General features: G+C 34.6%; 1 protein-coding gene across 1 annotated transcript in view; it reads left to right on the forward strand.

Moving 5' to 3' along the window:
- Positions 1-20,762, forward strand: part of LOC115301409 (bifunctional heparan sulfate N-deacetylase/N-sulfotransferase 4) — a 238,434-nt gene that overhangs the window by 80,073 nt on the left and 137,599 nt on the right. The gene's annotated exons all lie outside the window — the stretch shown is intronic.

A 20,762-nucleotide genomic window follows, 5' to 3' on the forward strand; every position in this document is an offset into this window, starting at 1 on the left:
AGAGACTGCCGATTAAACAAAATACTAATAAACAGAAATGAGCAGCAAGGAAATGGCACAGGGACATTCTCCCACTTCTTTAGTGTGCGCATTGTCAGTCAAGTCACACTACAGATTTCAAACAAAGATCTCTAATCAGATCTGACCTATTTAGTCACATTTCTTAACGTTAAGACATTACAGTTTTTGTTAGCATCAACAAAGGTGTTATACTTTTAATAAATGGAATAAGATATTATAAATACTGTTTATTTTACTTGCTTATTTTCATTTTGTGTATTTTATAAAGTAAATAAATTATAAGAATGCAAGTATATAATTTATAAAAATAGATATCCGTATATTAAGAATGCATTCTCAGAATATGTGTTGGTCATTGTGAGGACACAGATATACATTATCAAAACAATTAACATCACAAATGGAAATGAATTTTTATTTTAAAAGTAGCATTAACTTAGTTCTAGAAATGACATACTAGTTATTAGGAATTAATCATCCATACTTATAACTTTTAAATTATGTCCTTTGGTGTCTGAATGATTCTCACTCTTTCAAGTTTTGTAATAATTCTGATTTTTTTCTGTTCTTTTATAAAAGGTTATATTTGAAACATATGTGTGCATTTATGCAAGAACATCATATACTTAATTCATTTTCAGGTGATTTAACTCAATTAAAATATTTAATATTAACTCTTCATTGATGTGCCTTCCACACTAGTTCTTTCCTTTAACTTCATTATCTTTCTGTCAGCGGCCTCTGGATATAATCAGACACTTAGGCTTAAAGCTTTCTCTAGTTCCTATTTCTTGCCATATAAGTAAATCAACAAATGGTATGTGTTCTTTGTCTAAAAGGTGTTCCCACTTGTCTCTTTCTTTCCATTCTTTGCTACCGTGATCTAAACTCTTCAAGTCCAAGTAGATATTATTTTAAAAACTTCTTTTATGTTGGTCTCTCCTGTCATGCCCTAACCCTACATAACAACCATGATTGATCATTCACAATTGCCAGATTATTTCATTTTAAAAAGATTAAAGTTTTTGAAGAACATGTATTTCCATCCCTCTTCAAAAAATCATTATGAAGTAAATTCTCCCACTTGATTCATAGGACCCTCTGCCCCACCTATTTTTAAGTGTATTTATTTGTTTGGAGAGAGAGAGAAAAAAAAGAGAGTGTACACATACAAGAGAGGGGGAGAGAGAGACACACAAACACATACAAAGAGAGAGAGAGAGAGAGAGAGAGACTCCCAAACAGATTCTGTGCTATCAGCATAGAGCCCAACATGGGGCTCTTTCTCAGGAACCATGAGACAGTGAACTGAGCGGAGATCAGATGCTTAACCAACTGACCACCCAGGCATCTCTCTGCCCTACCTATTTTGTCTTGAACCCTTTGGTCTGCTTCTTCTGCCTGTTGTCCTGTATAAGACAGTAATGTCAAGCCCCTTTTGAACCTTTATTGCACCTTTTGATAAATATTTACATTTTTTCTGCTAATTATTATAATTATGAAGATACATGTTTTCCATCATATTGATTACCCTTGAGGGTGATGACCATGTTTTACACATTCTTTAAAACTCTTTAGCAACTTATAGCATAATTGCCTGCTCATAAGTACTCAAAATTTATATTTTGTGACAAAAAGTACTCTAAAATAAAGCAATATTTTTCCTGGTTGTTTAGAATGAATTTTAACATGTTTCAGTCCCTTAGAGGCCCTAATATTGCCTACATGTCATTGATCAATATATTTGAGATAACATCAGCTAATAGAAAGTTTCTGTATATTGGGAAGCTACTTAGACGCATCCCCGAACAGGTGCAGGAAACTTGACAGTTTATTGTGTTATGAGAAATGTGAAAATGAAGTATATTTTTACAGCCAGATATTTAGGTTGTGGGATATTATTTAACATAATCTGATTCTCTCTAAAGTTAGAAAAAAGGATAAGAGAAATAAAATGTAAATAGCTCACCCTTTTGCATACTTTTTGGCATTTCCCAGAATTTTTTTAAAACTAGGTCAAATATCACAGTTCCTTCAAAATCTGTTTAATCATTTACTTACTGAAACTTTCTCTGATCAACATTAGCCTTCCACTCTTTTCCTTAATTTGGACTCACTAAGCATTTTCACGGACTTGCTCCTATTATATCATTCTACACTGCCTTTTACACAGTTTTATTTTGTCTGTTCAAAAGAAAATGACTTATTGTTCAAACTTACAATTGCTTAATATATAGGAACAATTATTTTTATTTATTTTGGTTCCTACTAATTCTCTTGAGCAGTTTCAAATATATACTAAGTACTCCACCAATATAAGTTTTATTGACTAGGAATAAGAATATGACTTTTAACAGGGAGAACACTATATCAAGAAAGTCAGAACATTGTTTTTGAGATAGTACCAAAGTATCTTAACAAATTGGCATCAATTACTGGATAAAATAGCAGGGTCAAATATGGCTTTCAAAAATGGGATAGATGTAGGACCATAATTTTAACAATCTCAAGATTTGCCAACAGACAGTGTCCATAGGAAAATATGTGGAATATAATTGAACACTTATGAATCATCAATAGAAACAGAATTATTAATCTTTAATGTCCTGAATTGAGGCAGTGCAATAAAAATTAGGGGAATAATATCTTTAATGGGTTCACTTTAAAGACAAGATGTAACTTTAACCACAGAACCACTTAGCAAAAGATAGAGTTTATGAGTACGCAGGTTTCAAGATGAATATAAATATATATATATATATGCAGTTGCCTTCACCACTTGGATTTGAAAACAGAAATAAAAGTAATTTTTTAAATTAACTTAATTTTTTCTGTCAAAAATAGATATGAAGAATACATAGGTTTTTTTTCAACCAAAACAGTGTAAAAAGCAACAGAATGTGTTGTCCATTGGAAGGTATCACACCAAGTTGGAATTACTTATGAGACAGCTTCTTTCTATGTCTTATTCCTTCACTTACCCACTACCACATCTAAAACCAGTCTTATTTAAAACAGAAACAATAATGTTAAGCTTAGAGGACAAAGAAACACCTAGATAAGTTTTTGCCTATTTTATTCCTGATATAATAAAAAAATCATGAAGAAATGCATTACTAATTTATATTATTATCAAAATAAATGAGTCTTAAACTTTTTAAATTGGGTCTAGCTTAGTAGTGCACACTCATATTCCTATGTTCAAAACACCTCTAGAGTCCTAACATATATATAAGTGTAATGACCAAAGGGTTAAAAAAAATAGCTCAGCTAAAATTACCAAAAAAATGTGTACTTTGCAATGAGAGTCTCATTTCTTTATTTAAAATCCCAAATCCTTACTCTCTATAAAGCACAGTATAAAGCTAAATTATAAATATATATCATTATTTAAATACTATTCCATTTATGTGAGTTTTAATTCCTTCCTTTGGAACATTACATTCTGAAACTGAAGTGGGCATTTTCTTCAAGTAAAATATCCATACCTCAGCTGAAATCTTCACAGTTCAGCTATCAGTAAACAGTTGATGCCACCCATACCACAATGGCTAAAGAATTCCTAGAGGAGCTATGAGGAAAACAGATTTATAATTATAAGATTTATATTTTAGAGCCTGGTCGAGCCACACCACTTTCTTTTTCACATTATTTCATCTGTGAAATAAATATTACAATACCCAGAATTATTTTGAAGTTTAGGTAAAATACCATAGGATAGCCATTAGATAATTATGAAATTCTTAAAAGGCATTACTAATGGCATAGTAATATACTATAATCTGTTTTCTCAATGTAAAAATATCTTTTGAAAAAATATTCATTTTGGGATCACCTGGGTGGCTCAGATGCTTGAGTGCTGGACTTCAGCTCAGGTCCCATGCTCTGTATATTGGGCAAAAGTCAAAGTGAAGAGACTGTCAAAGGGAAATTTTAAAGCCAATATTATTGGCTGTCTTAACTGGGTATTTTTGGTTTTGAGGCTAATCTGTGTTGATATTTATTGAATAACTTCCTAGTGTACAATTGGCCTTTTAAAATTTTATTTAAATACTTTTAGAAAAAACACAAAATAGTGTCTAAGGAAATATGTAAAGTATTTTTTTAATGTTTATTTATTTTTGAGAGAGAGACAGAGCGCAAGTAGGAGAGGGGCAGAGAGAGAGGAAGACACCGAATCCGAAGCAGGCTCCAGGCTCTGAGCTGTCAGCACAGAGCCCAACGCAGGGCTCAAACCCACAAACTGTGAGATCATGACCTGAGTCGAAGTCAAACATTTTACCAACTGAGCCACCCAGGTGCCCCAAGTATTTTTTTTTATAACCAAGAACAATACAGTAATTTTAAACCCCTTAAAGACAAGGAATGCTGCCAATATTGTCTCCTTCCCACCTCATTTTACTCTGGTTCATGTTAAAATATACATAAAAGATGCTCAATAAAAACTGAACTGACTTTTTGAAGCCATTTACAAATAAATTTTATTCCAAGCATGAGCCATGAAAGAAAAAATTAGGAAGTATGACTTAATTAAAATTTAAAACTTTTAATCTGCATAAAACACTGTTAAACAGATGGCAATATAATATGAAAAAACGCTCAACATTAAATGTCAGTAGGGAATTGCAAATTAAAACAATGAGATACCATTACACATTTATTAAAATAACAAAAGCCAAGACAAAGACAACACGAAATGCTGGGGAATATGTGGAACAACAGGAACTCTAATTCATTGCTAGTGGGTATGCAAAATGGTACAGTCCCTCTGGATGGCGATTTAGGGGCTCATTACTGAACTAAATAGACTTGTACCATATCATCCAGTAATTGTACTTCTTGATATTTACTCAAATGAGTTGAAAACTTATGTCTACATAAAAATCTGAACATGAATTTTATAACAGCTTTATTCATATTTTGAAGTAAATTTTTATTCCAAAAATTAGAAGTAACCCAGATGCTTTTTAAGGTCAAGGAATAAACCATGGTACATCAAGATGATGGAATATGTTAAGCAACAAAATTTCAACTGAGCAAATTTAAAGATCAAATTTGCTTTATTCAACAATTTATGAAGTGGACAGCATTCCATCTCGCAATAGAAAGAGGTCCTGTGAAAAAAGAAAAGTTTTTAATGGTCAAAAGGGGGTAGTAAAAGGAGATTATAAGCAAAAGATGCATAATGAGGAGGATTACCTCATGAGTGCTGCCCAGGTAATCCCAGGTTGACTGGTTAAAGGTCATATTCCTGGGAGAGGTTGAAGCTGCAGTTTGGTTCGGTATTGTCTCGGTTTGCTGGCATGGGGTTTAATATGAGTGCCTTCTTTGGGGGCCTGCTGTCTCCTTTTTAATACATATTATTTAGCAATAAAAACAAACGAGCTATTAAGCCACAAAAATACCCATAGAGAAATTTTATATGTATATTGCTGAGAGAGAGAACCCAATCAATTGCTAAATACTGTATCATTCCAAATACATGATATCCTAGAAAGGGCAAACCTATAGTGACAGTCAAAGGGATAGTGGTGGTTATCAGAGGAGGGGAAAGAATGGAAAAGTGGAATGCAGGGCATTTTTAGGGCAGTGAAAGAAACTATTTTTTATTAACTGTTAATGTTTATTTATAAATATTATTGTCAAATTGACTTACAGAGTGTGTACAGTGTGCTGTTAGCTTTGGGAGTAGATTCCTGTGACTCATCACTTACATACAACACCCAGTGCTCGTCCCAACAAGTGCCCTCCTCAATGCCCATCACCCATTTTTCCTTTCCCCCTGCCCCTCCATCCACCCTCAGTTTGTCCTCTGTATTTAAGAGCCTCTTATGGTTTGCCACCCTCCCCCTCTGTTTGTAACTATTTTTCTCCCTTCCTTTCCCCTATGGTCTTCTGTTTAGTTACTCAAGTTCTGTATATAAGTGAAAACATATGATGTCTGTCTTTCTCTGCCTGACTTATTTCACTTAGCATAATACACTCCAGTTCCATCCACATTGCTGCAAATGGCAGGATTTCATTCTTTCTCATTGCCAAGTAGTATTCCGTTGTATAGATAAGCCACATCTTCTTGATCCATTCATCAGTTGATGGACATTCAGGCTCTTTCCATAATTTGGCTATTGTTGAAAGTGATGCTATAAACATTGGGGTACATGTGCCCCTATGAATCAGCACTCCTGTATCCTTTGGATAAATTCCTAGTAGTGCTATTGCTGAGTCATAGGATAGTTCTATTTTTAATTTTTTGAGGATCCTCCACAATCTTTTCCAGAGCAACTGCACAAGTTTGTATTTCCACCAACAGTGCAAGAGGGTTTCCATTTCTCCACATTCGTGTCAGCATCTGTTGTTGACCCGTGTGAGGTGGTCTCTCAGTATGGTTTTGGTTTGTATTTCCCTGATGATGAGTGACGTTGAGCATCTTTTCATATGTCTGTTGGCCATCTGGATGTCTTCTTTGGAAAAGTGTCTATTCATGTCTTCTATCTATTTCTTCACTGGACTATTTGTGTTTTTGGGGGGGGTGTTGAGTTTGGTAAGTTCTTTATAGATTTTGGATACTCTTTATTCAATATGAAACTATTCTACATGAAACATCATGGTGGTAACAAGATATTCTACCTTTATTAAAACCCATTGAATTTACCACACAAGGAGAAAACATTCATGTAAACTATGGATTTTAGTTAACAATAATATATCAATATTCACTCATCAATTGTAATAAATGGGGAATCTGTGCAAGGATATGGGGAAGAGGGAATAGATGGAACTGGGTACTTGCTAAGTGCTTCTGTAAACCTGAAACTGCTCTAAAAAATAATGGACTCTTAAGCCAAGAGGACCCTAAGGAGACATACAATTACATGCAATGAGGTAACCTGATTGGATACTGAAAGAGAGAAAGGGCAATGCCTGGGTAGCTCAGCTGGTTAAGGCTTGGACTCTTGATTTCAGCTCAGGTCAGATCTTCCTGTTGTGAGATGGAGCCCCATTGGGCTCTGTGTTGGGCATGGAGGCTACTTAAGATTCTCTCCCTTTCCCTCAGCCTCTCCCCAGCTCACACATGTGCCTGTGTGCCCGCATGCACAAGCTCTTTCACTCTAAAAAAAAAAAAAAAAAAGAAAGAAAGAAAGAAAAAAAATTTTTTTAAATTAGGGGGAAACTGAGAAAATGCAAATAAAGTAACAATGTATTGATATTGGTTCATTAATTGTAATAAATGAACCACAGTAATGTAAGATACAGTAGTATTGGTATGTGGAAACTCTCTGCGCTATCTGCAATTTTTCTGTAAATTTAAAAATACTATAAAATAAAAAAGGTCATTGAACAAAAATATTTATTGGTCATATGCTCTAAGTCAGGAACAATGCTAGAAATATAGAAAGGTACAGAGCACATTTTATACATAAAATTATTGTTTAAATAAAAATATATTAATATATTTTTAAATTTTTACATTTTAAAGAGCAATGTAGAAGACTAAACAATCCATGTGTGAATTTGTATGTCATCAAAGCAAAATGAAAATATTTTGGATTTTAATGTAACCACATTATTGGTTAAAAGCAAATGTTCCCTTTAATTGCTATGCTCAATGTCTTGGTTTCATTTATGTTAAAATTTAATATAAGTAGCAAGTAGCAAGTTGTTCATAATATCTGCTGTGACAGAGCTATATATCATTTAGGTTCACCTCTCTCCTGGGGTTAGAGATACACATTGCCTGCAAATGCAAGTACCACGGACATCCCGAGGAATTTCAGGTTAGCAGCTAGTTTCCTCTGACTATCCCTGTTCTTCTATCTCATGCTAGGGCCACATACTCCCTAATATACTGAGTTGTCTTTGCTTCACTTTCTGTGATAAAATAGTTGAGATCAGTTTTTCTTGGCTCAAGTAATATGACATGTGTTCTCTGCACTCCGTAACTCATTGGTCATGCAAAAGACGAACCTTGCTCCTGCAGCCGTATTGATCCACATGGCCCTTTTGGTTAGGAGTAAAGCCCCTTTAATTACTTTGGCTGACTTTCATTTTTTACAAAGTCTTAGGCACATTGGCTATCATGCTGTAGTGTTCTCATTTGTCTTAAATTTAGATGCACCTTGGTCTCCTGAGATTGATTGACTGTCTATATTCTTGGGAAGCCACCGCCTACCCCAGCCTACACTAACTCTGTTTAGCTAGAAATCTGAAAGAGCTATCTCTCATCTTATCCCAGTGCTTGATAACCTCTTCCTTTTCCTTCACCAGAGGTGTTTTGACCTTTAATTAAAAGGAAAATTTGTTGTCTTCCCTTCAGAAGACAGCAAATAATGAACTCATTAAAATGAGGTTAGTGTTCAGGCCTTAGAGCAATAAGAGTTGAAGTCTCATTAGCAGCTAACAATGCAGAACACAGCACATAAATAAACCTAATATGGCACAGCCAAATGCCTCCGTGCATTAAATTTGAGCAGAATCAAATGTTTACCGTCAATGATGTCTAGGGCATGAAGTTTTAATGCACTTAATAAAGGAAAGCAAATTGCTTCCTATTAGCCATGAAATGTTACCACAGAAGATGCCCCCAAAAATGTATTATGTAAATGTGGGATATGTTAGTAATTAACAAGGATATGTAGAAAAATATCTGCCTTGCTTAATAGATGCAGCAATTAAGAAGAATAAAGATGACTCAAAATCTCTAAAGGCAATTCTAGAGATTAATGTAAAATAATGCAGAGTGTGAGAGTAAGATTTTGTTAAGAGACTTTATCTCATATGTGACCCAAGGTGAGAGATATTTGCAATGTCAAACTAAAGAGTCAGTTAATAAAATGAAACTTCCCTGTAGTCGAATAAATATCTTCTGGGAAAAACATTCCTTAAGAACTTATTTTAAAGAGCCACTGTATTTCATTTACAGAAGCAGGAAGACTTTGTTTCAACAAATTATAATACTCTGTAAGTTGTTTTATAATGCTAAATGATCCATAGTTAGTAAGATAATAATTAAGAGTTTTATTTCAACCGTTCAGTGAACAGGCTGAAAATATAAATCCTTTATAACATCTAATGCCCGTACCACAATATTTACATAAAAATAAAAAGATTGATAATGATATACTCTTTATTCTTCACATTTCAGATTTTTTAAATAAGGCTAGATATTAGTTTCAATATTACATTTTCTCTGCATTTAACATGTATGTAACACTTCTTAAATTATTAGAGCTGTATTTTCATCTGATAATTTGTTCCATCATTTTTTGTCTCTAAAACACTTGAAAAACCTTACTTTCATTCCATACTTCTTGAGCTCTTCTGGAAACACCACAACAAAATACTCTTTGGGCCAAAACTTTTAGTTGATTAGGGACACTCGCTTAATACAGATGAAGCCTACTCACTCTGAGGGCGGAAGGATCCTGGATAAGTGATACTCTGGGGATGTTGAGGAGAAACTTCACTCCTGGAGAGTAAAGCTAGCTGCTGATTTCCAAACAGCATTCATCTAAAAGCCCACATATGAACAGATCCAAGAATCATACCCCACATCCAATTCTTTCACAACTTGCATCTATCATTTGATATTTACAGTCCCAGAACCTTTATCTTCAAACTATATCCCAAATCTGACCACTTTCCTCCTAATTCACCACCCATTCCAAAATACGTTTTCCTTAATTGGGGTACTTGTTTCTCTCTTCTCTCTTTGTCTTCCCTTTACCTGGCCAATTCTTCATGCACTGGCCAACAATTAAAAGTGTGATGAACATTATATCTCTGCTCAGAGCTCTGGGTTGCTTCCCAGTACACTCATCTTATTGATATGGTATATGATAATATACCATGATATTAATTTACTTGTTTATTCCCCATCTCATTGACAAGAATATATGCTCCTAAGGAAAGTACTTTGTTTTGTTCAAAGCTGAATCTCTAGTACCCAAAGCAGCTGACATATATTAGCTGCTCAAACATTTATTAAATAAGTAAAGTAATATATTTTATGTATTTGAGAATCTTCCTTTTTTCAATTTTTTAATGTTTTTTTAAATTTATTTTTGAGAGACAGAGAGAGATAGTGTGAGCAGGGGAGGGTCAGAGAGAGAGGGAGATACAGAATCTGAAGCAGGCTCCAGGCTATGAGCTAGCTGTCAGCACAGAGCCTGACACAGGGCTCGAACCCATGGACCGTGAGATCATGATCTGAGCCAAAGCTCGACATTCAACCTACTGAACCACCCAGGCCCCCCTATTTGAGAATCTTTCTTAAAATTATAGCTGAAAATTCCCTTATAAAAATATGTGAAATGTGGGAATGGGCAGTCACAGAACGCTAATGGACACCATTTACACAGAAAATATTTTGAATATTGTCTTCTTTCATTGGGAAATGAGAACTGTGGAGGAAAATGTTACCACTAATACATTTTTGTTTTGTTGTTCTCTTTCGTGAGTATCTCACTAGTTTGCCTTCATCTAAGGAAAACAGAGTTGGTAGACTATCAGATGATGTCAAGCCTGTTTTGTTATGAATGTGAATTTTAATTAGGCTTTAAATAGGATTGAGGTTGTGGAGGTGACAACAAAATCTCACAGGAGCCTTTTATTTTTGAAACCTGTAGTCTTTGCCAGAGGGAGAGATTTGCTAGAAAATGATTTGTCTACTAAATACAGGAAAATCCCACCTTAAAAATATTACATATACCATAAATTGTAGTATATTTTGGTTATGATTTCTATACAGATAGTGACATATGTTTTCATATTTAGGTAATAAAACCTAAATTTAGACATAACTTTACCTTCCTAGCAGTGTAATGAGAAGATTCTATTACATTTGACCTTAAATAATAAATACACTTTAATGCTACCACTGTATATATGTTTTTGCATGAGTTGATATTTAGACTTTGGAAATGATTTTTACAATATGCGTTTAAATATATAGGTAACTGACTGTTTGCAAAATGTTCAACTATGCATAATATAAAAAATTTCCAAGAATTTATAAGGTTAATCATGAAAAATTTAATAATGCAGACTTATTCAGATATGGTAAAATAACATGAAAATAAAACACAGTAACATTTTCAATGCAGACTATAAATATATGTAATGTTTTATATAGTTTTATTTATATAAATATATATATAATTTTTAAATATACACAATATATTGGCCCAGGCTAGGGGCCTAGGAGACTGCTTGGATGATAGAAGTGGTTCAATAAATGCTTGCTGAAGTTTATTCCTTATGGAAACAAAGTTTTTGGTATTTGCTTAAAGTGAATATGGTCACTAGAGGTAGTTGCAACATTTTCTCATTTTACCTGTTAAATAAACTCATATTTGTTAAATACTGAATTTATGCTGTTATAATGACTAAATGAAAAATGAATAATTATATTTTCAATGCTATTATAACTAATAACCTTTTTGCTTGTTTTTTAAGTCATCAAGGGGATGCTCTTGATTTTTAAATTTGACACTTTTATCCTTTTATCCAAATATGTCAATATTCTAATAGAAAGATACTTTTAATGAGTCTAAGCAGAGGCACCTGGGTGGCTCAGTCAGTTAAGCATCTAACTTTGGCTCAGGTCATGGTCATGGTTTGTGAGTTTGAGCCCCGCATCAGGCTCTGTGCTGACAGCCCAGAGCCTGGAGCCTGATTCAGCTTCTTTGTCTCCCTCTCTCTCTCTGTCCCTCCTCCACTCACATTCTGTCTCTCTTTCTCAAAAATAAGTAAACATTAAAAAAAATTTAAGGCGTCTAAGCAATTAGGTTACTATGTACAATACTAACAGACACTGATTTTGCAATTAGATGTAGCCTGTCTATTCATCTATTAGCCCAAATGCATACTTAAAGAACAGATACCCTTTTTATTCAGAAAGAAGACATATATCACTGTGTGACATGAAACATATTTCTCAGTGTGTCACCTATCCTATATGTGTTCTGCAATATATCAGTACCCAACAAGGTCAATGACTTATCTTTGTTCAAATCACTTGCAGATTCAGTCAACTGAATCATGACTGCACACAACTTTTTCACCATTATCAGCTTTTCTTACTTACTATTCGTTGTTCTGCCCTGATGGCAACTGCACTTTGACAGAATTCAATCTATGAATATACCAAGTAAAAGTAAAGCAAAGTTTTCATTCTTTTAAATTTATTACTTTTTTTTCTTCCAAATATCTTTATTTAAACAGGAAAAAAAAAAGCACAGCATATTTTTCTTTTAGAAAAAGAGGTGATTTTTTAAAAATATAGCATAGTGTACAGGGGAAATATATTCTGTTAGTATAATATAGTCTTACATATAATGTAAGAATGGAAAGGCTGCCATACTGAAATAGATGTGGCTTCTGGCAAACAGGGCACTGTTCTCAAGAAATGAAAAAAAACCCACAAAGAACCCCGCATCAGGGCCAATTAACTAAGCCTCCTCCCAATTTCTTCTGAATACAACACAATGATCCTGGCTCCAACCTCTACACAGTTGAAAGGAAATGTTATAGGATATCAAATTATTTCCAATGTAGTAGTAGTAAAGTTAAAATGTATGGTTTATAATTTCAAGCAATATATCAGTACCCAACAAGGTCAATGACTTATATATAAATGATATATCTGTCATGAAAGGAAAAGTTTGGCCACCGGAAAGACTGATATTCATTTACAGTTGGGGTAAAGAGAAATTGTGAAGGGAACCGCATAGAAGAAGGGAAGAAACTATACGTCACCTAAGACAAAGTAAGAACCTGCAGACATCCCCAGATACTGTCAGTGATATATCTATCCCCTGCTCCTACGAGACAGGAATGATGGAAATTGACATTTTCTTTCTTCTTAATGTGGAATGAAATGGCTGTAGAGATAAAACTTGAAATTAAAATCCTGAATACCTCCTGTCTGCAGAATTTCCCTTCTATGGTCTCAGGCCTTCTTTAGGAGAATTATTAGACCAACATGACTGCCATGGCTGTATCACGAATCTCTGAAGCCTGTCTCCAAGACCCTAAAAATCTGACACAGAGCTCAGCGTTTCCCGGGTCCACTGGTAAAAGTAAGGGGAGTTCTATAATACTAGGAATAGGAAGTGTACTTCTGTGTGCTCAAGAAATATTATGGAATTGTTTCAACACAATATTTAATCAAATAATGATACAATATAGCTAATAAGTGAATACGTTAACAATGAAGAGATTTCTAACCAGTATGTGAGCAGGTAGTATTTCTAGAGATAAAGTTAGAAAAGTCAATTACAACAATTGAGTATCTTGCTATATGAGTATTGCTGTAAGCCCACCCTGGACTCACACTGAATGAGAGAGAAGATAGGGAATGAGAAAAGCAGATTTTAGCCATGAGTAAAGGCAGAAGCTGGTGTCCTAAGAAACAGTGCAAATACTTAACCTTGATTAAGGAGACTGTTGCTTTGGAGGCTTTCATGTTTTAAGGCCTAAAAAATAAAATGATAATTATACTGAGAGGTTTGTTTTTATCTTTAACTAAAAAGTATTTTTGTTAATGAAACAATTCAATAGTTTCCTTTAGTAATTTCTCAACAAGAATAAGACGCTCCAAGAAGTAATATCAAATTTATCAAAAGTGCAAATGCTATTTCTTAATATTTTCCACAAGTTTGTAATATTCAGGAATTGATATTGATCTGAACTTGTTTAGGGATATTCTGTAGTAATGGAAAAATACTCCTATCTTTAGATCACTCACAAAGAGTTAAGTTACTATATGATTGAATGGACACTCAGAACACATTTTATATAAAATCACATCTATTATCTTTTGCAACTTTCATTGGATGCTAAATAGGAAACTATAGCATGACTCCGGAAACACTTCTACTTCTCAAGGATTAGCTATCCACTTAATGCTTTTTCCTAAAACAGTATGTAGTACATTTAAGCAAGTGGGAGTATGTGTTGCTAGCTAATAGTTCAGAATAAAAACTAAGGTAAGTCATACACAAAATTTTTCCTAATAAAGAATGTGGTATGTTAATGTCAATTAAGAACCTCTCAAGGGGCACCTGGGTGGCTCAGTCAGTTAAGCAACTGACTCTTGATTTTACCTCAAGCCATCGTCTCATGGTTCGTGAGATCGGATGGGCCTTGCATCTGGCTTTGTGCTGATAGAGCAGAGCCTACTTGGGATTCTCTTTCCCTCTCTTTACCTCTCTCCCATTTGCATGCACTCATGCTCTCTCTCTCTCTCTCTCAAAATAAATAAATAAACTTTAAAAAAGAACCTCTAAAAAGGAGTATAAGACAGAATATTTCTCAAACATTTTGAAAGTGGAATTATTTTTTCATAGAATTGTTAAATTTCACAAAGTGACCCGCAGATCATAGTTTGGTAACAAAATCTTCTGTAATCAAGAACTCTGTTCCACTCATTATTTCCTCTTGTACAGTAAAATCATCCATGATGACTCAGTATTGAAGGCAGCCCAAACTTCCACACTGCCCAGACTCCAAAGCCAGCTCTGAGAGGAATGATTCTGTGTCTGTTTTGGAGCATCCTTAGCATTTCTTTCAAGTTGGCTCCCCAACATAGGACTCAGGATTATGCAAAGTGATTCAGGTTACATTTTAAAGTTCCAACCTAAAATGCATAAACAAAGTCCTGGCCTAACACAATGAGAATTTGCACCAATTCAGTACAGATTCGTACTTAGAATCCTTGAAAATATTTTGCTTCGTAAACGACATTCCACCCACCCTCGCCCAAAGAAGGTTTGACTTTGTCAGTTCCTTATGTCGTGAGTGCATGCACGTTTCTCTCAACTCTCTGATTCCTGATTATTCCGGAAGCCATCTTTTAGTCAATGAGTTTGCAATGACCAGTTTCGTTCCACATCCCCAAAGAAGTCCTAAAATAAAGTAGTTCTATCTCACTATTACTCTGTCGTATACTTGAATACTTCAGCTTCAGGAAAATAAGATAGTTATTTTGTCATTATGTTATAAAAGGCTTTAAAGGAAATAATTATGTTATACAAACCATGAACTCTGAGATTATAATATATTTTTATCTTTTTATAACTAAAAAAGTCTTGTAAAGCATGTTAGAGACTTGGAGCAAAATAATAGGAAAAGTAAATTAAATAATATAATTGAAGACCAAACATAGAGGAACTAACTTTTTTTAATGCTTATTTATTTTTGAGAGAGAGAAAGAGAGGGAGAGGGAGAGGGAGGATGAATGGGGGAAGGGCAGAGAGAGCGGGAGACACAGAATCTGAAGCAGACTCCAAGCTCTGAGCTGTCAGCACAGAGCCGTATGCAGGGCTTGAACCCACAAACCATGAGATCATGACCTGAGCTGAAGTTGGACACTTATCTGACTGAGCCACCCAGGTGCCCCTAGAGGAACTAACTTTTAAAGGTGAATACCAGTGATGCAAATAATCTTACCTGAAGGGTCTTATAGTTCATATTTGATTCAAAATTTCAATCAGTGAGGTAGTACATGAAAAACATGGAAACAGAACAGAACACATTCATAGTTTGAGATGATCTATACAGACTAAAAATGAGAATACAGTTGAAGAGAATTGAGGGCTGATAAGAACTGGGCAGTGTTTCACTTTGCTTGCAGAAATTTTCTGATCCTGGGGAAAATACCAGACTGCTAATCAGAAAGCAGAAGCAGAAGTTCATCGCACATACTTTCAGAATGGACTGAAGTCAAAATGGCTTGGAATTCTGTCAACACAAAGCAGCCCAGACCACTTTGCAGTAACAAAGTTTAGGGGACGAGAAAAATCCATCCACACCTACTGGGAAGGAAATCAAAGTCACATGGAGTGTTCTGCTGATGCAATCAAATACAATTTACAATACTATAAATGCACTTCAAATTTAATGATTTATATAACCTTCATTGTGTTCTTTGATAATCAAGCAGAAAATGCAAACTCTTCACATACGTGACACAAGTTAATATTATTTTGCAAGGTCAAACCAATTTTCAAATTTTCTTTTCTCTTTGCCAGTATCTTTAATCAGCATCAGTGTTTAACCTTCCAGCATGCAAAAAGCACTCCTTATGCTATAATACTATTCCCCTTGCCCATATATACATTCCTTGTGCAGTTAGTTCCTGAAGTTTACCCTTCAATTTTGGATATCGAAGTCTGAAAAGCAATGACGCTGTAAGACTTGAAGCTCTCTTTCTTGTTAGGGATGAGGAGGTTTCAACAACAGCTATCCTGTTGTGAGAAAGGATGTTTAGTGTAGCAGTGCACCTATTAGTTTTCCCTAAAAACGTTTCCCAATTCTCCCCCATCTGAATGTCAGAAATCTGAAGCATTAATGAAATTACACCCCACTTCACTTCCCACACCAGTCCATCAACATTACACTACTTTCTTCCATGCCCAGTACCTCCAGTAAAAGTCATGCTTTATTATTTTTTTCTAGTGGAACTACTAAAAGATCCTCCTAAATGATTTTCCTGTTTTTCACTCCAGTTATCCTACAGTTTCTTCTCAGCAAGGAGTCGGAGGATTCAGTTTAAGATGGTGGGGTGCTTGGGTGGCTCAGTCGGTTAAGCGTCTGACATCAGCTCAAGTCATGATATCACAGTTCGTGGGTTCGAGCCCCGCGTCAGGTTCTGTGCTGATAGCTCATAGCCTGGAGCCTATTCAGATTATGTATCTCCCTCTCTCTCTGCCCCTCCCCCACTCATGCTCTGTCTCTCTCTGTCTCAAAAATAAACTATATAAAAGTTAAAAAAAATAAAATAAAATGTAAAATTGCAACTTATGTGAGATGAAGTGTGGTGTATTAAGATTCCGAGGTTCTTCCTGACACTCAGCCTTGTTCTCATTGTCCGCTTGTCTACAGCATACTCCGTCAGAGCCCTGATTTGGGGATGGCTGGCCTCTCATTTCTCATGCCTCAAGTAAACTGCCACTTTTTCAGAGAGGCTTCATAGATCACATTGCTTATCCTGTTGGAATGTAGGTACTCTGTGTTAGTTTCAATAAGAGCATAGGCTATAATTATTTTTGCACCACTACTTAAAGTTTGCAATTAAATAATTATTTGATTGATCTGCCATGTGTATCATCTGTGTGCCTAAACAGAACCCAATTCCCGTGAGAACAAACTTATGAGTTTTATTTGTCATTTTCTAACTCTGTAACACGATGTACCTCTTTTAGCCTCTCTGTGCCTTATATTCCTCATTTATAAAATAGGGTCAATTAAGGGATCACAGGAAGATTTAAATTTTTAATGTTTATTTATTTTGAGAGAGAGAGAATGCTTTGAGGGAGGTGGCGAGGCAGAGAGAGAGACGAAATCTGAAGCAGGGGTCAGGCTCTCAGCTGTCAGCACAGAGCCCAAAGCGGGGCTTGAGCCCATGAACTGTGAGATCACAACCGGAGCAAAAGTTGACCACTCAACCACCTAAGCCACACAGGCAGTCCATAGGATCACAGGGAGATTTAAAGAGATAATCCAAATAGAGTGCTTCTCACAGGACCTAACAGCAGCTCACAGGACCTGAGCTAATAGTAAAAGCTCAATTATTAGCATTCTTTCCTGTGTCCTTAGTGACTAGAAAAATGCCTAAAACATAGCAGGGATTCAATTATTATTGTTTACATGGATGGATGAATTAATAATGGCACAAGGAGGAAGAGAGCCCAAAGGGTAAGCTTCGGATCCCTGATTTCCTAGAAACTTAGGCAAGATAGGAGAGATGGGAGGACGACACTTAAGTGATAGGTAGAAAGATGAGAGGGTAATGTTCTAGAATGTCACAGCATTTTTCTAAAAGTTGATCTTCCAGTTGGGTCTGATTTCAGCAGAAGGATCCCCAAACCCCAAACCTTTCTCTCCGTAAATGGCCTCCACATTTCTTCAGTACTATTATTACAAACATTCATTCATTCTTCCTTAGTTCACTCTTCTATTCCACAATCACAGCCCGACTGTTCAATGTGAAATACTGTGGAAGTCTTGGTGTGTCAGTTTGATAAAATTCTGTCAATGTATAAATGATATCAAACAATTTCCTCTTTGAGTAGTAGTAAGAGTTTATTTTTAAAATGAGAGAGAATGAGAGAGAGAAAAGTTTTCTGAAAGAATATTAATTGCTTCTAGGGGAAGGAGATCAAAAGGAGAGAAGCAGAGACTATCAAAAACAAACTTTAAAAGCTTCATACTTTTCCCCTGGGTCAGCCCTACTCATCTTCATTGGTGCATTGTCAAATGCTCCTGAGTCATTTCATCCTGGTGGTCACACAAACTTACTATAGTGGGACCTGAAATTATTAAGGTTGGACCAAGTATTAAAGCAAACATGCACAATTTGGGCCCTCTCATTGTGTTATCTGGGCATGCTATTTAAACTTTTCATGAAGCATTTATTTTTTTACCACCTGGACCAGAAGTATAGAGGTAACCACTTCTGATTCCCATATCAAGATCTTGTAAGATAAATAAGATGCCATTTTAATAAACTATTATATATTAAAAACTATCAAAACAGTTAAAGTAACAAAAACTATAACCCTTTTATGTTTCATTTGAAATTTTGGAAATATTATCTCAATATATGTAGATGGTCATGCCTTTTGTACATTTAGGGAAAGGGTTAGCCTGAATATTAGAGTGGGTAAGACATAAGAAACATACTTTGAAATAAACATAAATATAAATAATGCACTAACTTAATATTTCCCAAGGTTCCCTGGTGGTTACAATCTTCGGTTTGAAGCTATAAGAATCACTATTAATCACGTACAGTTTCCTAGGTTCCATTTTATATTCCAATTCAGAATTCCCAGAGCACAAGCCTGGGAAAGTTACTTTACAAGCATTCTGGCAACTCATTTTTTATGAGTAACTTGAAATAATTGTTTGACCATTTTTAGAAGTAACTGGGTCTCTGATGAAATACACAAGCCTAGACCTTATCACATAAGACTAAATCAATAACTTTTCAAGTGGGCACCCAGAATTGACAATATTAGCAGTCTCCTCTAGAAAATTTTATGCACAATAAGGTTTGAAAACCATTTCTTTCTTTAGAATTTTGCAGTAAGGCAAAGTTGAACTTACTTTATTAAATCCTGAGGAACTTATTATGATAACATTATGTGAATGTAAGTAATATCTATTAAAATAATGAATTGTAGCTTTTTCTTGTTATATATATATTTATTCTGTTTAATATCTCATCAAGTTCCTTAGTAAATTCTTCTCAAATAATGCAAGGGAAAAATTTAAATATATATATATTTAATATATATATTAAATGTTTATTCATTTTTGGGAGGGGAGGAGCAGCGAGGGGCTGAGAGAGAGAGGGATAGAGAATCCAAAGCAGACTGTACTGACAGCTCCAGCCCCCAAACTGTGAGATCATAACCTGAGCTGAAGTCAGAAGCCCCACCAACTGAGCCACCCAGGCACCCCAAAGCTGTTTATATTTCTCATGAGATTAACTATTATAGAAAATAGCAAGTTTATTGTCTAAACACTAAATATATCTCACTTTATGTATATGTTCAAAAGTTAAATTTCCTCACAAAATATTCAGACCAAAAAGCTTATCTGTACCTACATGCTGTTGCCTAAAGTTTACAATTTTATTTTTATTTATAATTGACACATATTACTTTCACTTTATAAGCAAGTTTTTCAAATGTAAGTTTTTTAGTTTCATTATATTTCATCTATTCACAATTTTATATTTGTATTTTTCTTCTCTAACATTTCTTTTGACACTTTATACTTTTCCTCTATTTCTATTCTCTACTTTTTCTACATTTTATTGTGGTTTACCATTTTCTTTTTTTAACTTATTTATGATTTTTATTTTTAAAATTAGCCCTATTTTATTACTCATTATTATGTATATCTCTCTTCCTTTACCATTAAAAGACCATGGAAATTTCCTGAGTTTTGGAAATCAAAGAACTCTTTTTATACTGAACTAGACAGTCGTGGAATCTTTTAGGATTTGCTTTTTTAATCCATTTGTTTTGTTTTGCTTTTACTTATAGAAATTGTCATTTTAACTCCCTCATTAATCAAAATTACATGTTGGGAGAATATGACTAGACAACTCTATTTCTTTCAACAATGGAAAAGTCTGTCAAATTTTTCACAGAGTTATTAGTACCATTGGAAGAAAATCCATCTGTCCTCACTTCTGTGAGCTTGTCTTACTAGGTAATCTATAAGAGAAGATTATAAAGCATCTATGATATAAATGTCCTGGTGAAATGTAGCATCTTATCCATACTGTTATGATATCATTTCATGGTATGGTCCATGAACTGTGTTTATCATTTTACCATCAGAAATATGTTATTAATAAAAATAAATGAAACTAATTCAATTAAATGCCTTCTGCATTTACAAAACCATATATAGCAATAGGGAATGTATAAAAATAAGTCAGGTTTGATTGACTTGCAGATGCTTATAGACTAGAAGTAAGATATAAAGTGATGTAGTAAAGAAGAAAATAATGCAAGTCTTAAGGAAAATAATTTGGGAACTTATTTTGGAAGTTAAGTAAAAGCTTTGAGGCATCAGGACAGGCTTCATACAGAAAGGGTATTTGGGCAGAATTTTAAAGAATGGACGGTTTGGGGGAATGGGATTTGGAGCAGCTGGAGATTAAGCAAAAGGAATAGAGTAGGAAAAGGCGTGGAGAAATATGGGAGATGTGAATAGATTCA

This window comes from Suricata suricatta, chromosome 1, assembly GCF_006229205.1.
Source record: "Suricata suricatta isolate VVHF042 chromosome 1, meerkat_22Aug2017_6uvM2_HiC, whole genome shotgun sequence".
Taxonomy (NCBI): domain Eukaryota; kingdom Metazoa; phylum Chordata; class Mammalia; order Carnivora; family Herpestidae; genus Suricata; species Suricata suricatta.